The sequence below is a fragment of the Priapulus caudatus genome, unplaced genomic scaffold (genome assembly GCF_000485595.1).
Source record: "Priapulus caudatus unplaced genomic scaffold, Priapulus_caudatus-5.0.1 Scaffold1518, whole genome shotgun sequence".
Taxonomy (NCBI): Eukaryota; Metazoa; Priapulida; class Priapulimorpha; order Priapulimorphida; family Priapulidae; genus Priapulus; species Priapulus caudatus.
This window is the reverse complement of record NW_014578579.1, coordinates 20,377-23,523: the sequence shown is the minus strand read 5'-3', so window position 1 is coordinate 23,523 and position 3,147 is coordinate 20,377. Positions and strand designations below refer to the sequence as shown.

General features: G+C 41.2%; 1 protein-coding gene across 1 annotated transcript in view; it reads right to left on the bottom strand.

Annotated features, from left to right (window-relative positions):
- The window catches only part of LOC106816881, a gene marked incomplete at its 3' end in the record, with an annotated part of 46,852 nt that overhangs the window by 33,710 nt on the left and 9,995 nt on the right, over nucleotides 1–3,147 (bottom strand). The window contains exon 2 of the mRNA XM_014821523.1: nucleotides 133–390. The remainder of the gene's footprint in view (nucleotides 1–132; nucleotides 391–3,147) is intronic.

The window sequence follows — 3,147 nt, the reverse complement described above, 5'->3', positions numbered from 1 at the left end:
TAATATATATATATATATATATATATATATATATATCTATATATATATATATAAATATATAGGCTCGAAACGCTACTACTGCATACACAGAAGTGTGTGACAAAATCATAAATTGCTAAGAAAACAGCATACCTGTGCTATTGGTCGTTTCGAGAAAGCAGACCTTCTACGAGTAGTCCTGGATTCGCAATCTGTGAATCGTGATGGTATCGCAGTCCTATAAAGCACTTGTCTCATACTCACTCCCATAGACCGTACGATTTGGGGATTTCTAATAAAGTCTTGGGGAGTGAAGTGCAGCGAACACAAACGTGAAAATGTTGTGAGCACTAGTTCCTCGCGGTTCACTCTATCCAGCCAAGTTTTTCTGAGTGCCTCATCGTCCGGAAACTGGTGGTAGGAGATGTGTTCCCCATTGGCTTCTTCTATATCATGTCTAACCTTTCGCGTGCACCCGATTGCCACACAATACGACATATTTTTGATTTTGGAAATCATGGATGGAAATCTGTTTATACCAAAAAACACAGCTCGCCAATATATATATAGTAACTGGATCTATGTCAGATGCATTATCATGAACATTAAAACTCACGCACCAAGCATTTTCAGGGGCGTGTTTTCAAATGTTAGCTTTTCTGCGGTTCTTGCTTGATTATAGCTCTAGTACTATATAGCCCGCGTTCATTAACTGCCGCAGGGCTATAGAACATTGTCAGCTCAATTTCGCTACTGCAACCTGTCATCACCTGTCCCCACAAAAAATTGATCGCAAAACGCAAAATGATCGCACAATGTATTTATCCTTTTATTACTCAAAGTCAGCACTACTGGCAATCCTGTTTGAAAATATTCTGGCGTGCGAATGCGTGACGTCACCGGTATTGTATATACACATGCACCATAAAAGGATAAATACATTGCGATCATTTTGCGTTTTGCGATCAATTTTTTGTGGGGAACGGTGGTGACAGGTTGCAGTAGCGAAATCAAGCTGACAATGTTCTATGGCCCTGCGGCAGTTAAAGGCATAATATTTCCATCGATTATGCAAAGTTGACGAATGCTACAGTAACTGGCACCTTGTGTAGTTAATAAGTACATTACCTTATAGCCAAACGCGTATTAGTTTGTCCAATATCACTGCTAATTACTAAGAAATGTCTAATTGAAATCCGTAAATTCGGTAATCTGGCGCCATCGCTACATTTATTGCCGGAATAATAAATAAACTATAAAATTAGAACTAACATTCAACCATAGAAACGCTGAGTCTACAGTGAACCGATGTCAGCCAATAACAAATGATAACAAAAATATGCAGGTCCAAAATATATATAGATGGTTTAAAGAAATGAAATAAAAAACGCGCTCATGAGAAGCAAAATCTGAACGAATAATTGAAGAGAGCGCGATTTATTCATGGCAAAGAAACCAGACACTATAACTGCAGGGTAACAAAAATTCATCAGGAAGGTTGACCAGAACCGAGGGAATGAAAATCCTGTATGACATCTCAACAATTAGCAACAAATTCAAATAATTATGCATGTGAAAGCAAGCCTGGAAGAATTAAAAATAAAATTATTAAGCTATAAACTGAGAAAATAATCACTGCATCTGTACAGGGCGTGAACGACAGAATCTATATGATAGGAAGAGACCAAGCGTCAGTAAATCATGGCAAATTTCCAACGCAATTAACAAATTATACTCACTAGTGGCGGAAAAGATAGAGCACAACTGGAGTTATATAATGATCTTGTGGGAGTAAACATCCGCGGACCATGTAATTTATTCGAATTTGCAATAATTTAAACATGGAAAACAAATGAAAAATAGATATTAATACCCATATAAACCTTGGAAAAATAATACGGCAGGCGGAGAGATGAGTAAGAGAAAGTAAAGATTAAGATAAAGACGAGAGCATGAGATGAGAGAAGAGAGAGAAGAGAGAGAAGAGATGGAGAGCCGTGCTGGTGAAGAGAGAGAGAAAAGAGAGGAGAGTGAGAGGAGAAGAGATCGATGAGAGGAGAGCAGTTTGATGAGAAGAGAGAAGAGGAGATCGAGAGAAGAGGAGAAGATGAGAGAGCAGAGCAGAGAGCGAGAGAGCACCGACACAAGTGGAGAATCTACATTAGGTCTCTTCGTAACGGTGAGACGATAACTGCTTGTGTGGGTGTCAGCCGGGGTCCGATACGCGGGCATAAAGCTCCCAGCGCTCTATATGTAGCACACAGATACTTTATGACAGGTAATTTGGATGTTTCACAGTATCTTTCTCGCACCGCGACGCACTAAGCACACTCAGTTCACGAACATGCCACGCACACACAGCACTGCAGGCATTGTGAAGTGGAGCCGCGCGATGGCGCGGAGTTAATGCCAATAACATGTAGCGGTGAAAACGTGCCATTTGCCTTTAAAAATTAATTTATCGTAAAGACAGCGGGCGGCACTTCGTGCGCGGGCGTGCGTTGGCGATGCGTGGGATGGTTTGGAACGGACGGACAAGGCGGGCGCGACGAGAGTGCGATGGATGGTTGGATGGGTGGAGCGGTACGCGATGGATGTGGAGTAATTTGGATGTTGTGGTACTGGATCGATGGGATGGACGGATACATTGAGATGGGAAACATGAAGAGAGAGAGCTAAGACGATAGCTGAGGCCGATAGTGCAGCGCAAGAAATAAAAAAGAAGGGGAGGTAGAAGAACGTAGGGTGGGCCGGTGGGTGAGCAGCGGCCGCTAGAACCTATAACTGCGTTTTGTATGTTTTTGCTTGCTGCTGTATGTGTTGCCCTGGGCCGGAGGCCGCTATAAGGAGCTGCAGAAGAAGTGAATTCTAGCGAGTTTGCAATATGGAGTTAATTAGGGTAGCGCAAATATCAAATATATATACTATAAATATACTATAGTAATTACGTGTGGTGTATATAATAGAATACTAACTATAGTATAGATAAATTAAAAGCAACAGCAGCGGGACATCGCCATGAAGAGAATAATAGATAAATAAAAAAAATAGATAATAGGTGTCAAAGATTTTTATTAGCGCGAGCCTACTTTCGAGAACCATGCATCTCTGTTCGTGCAGGCGACCACAGACAGAATGGAAACGAACGTTGGATTTTCTTAAGCTTCA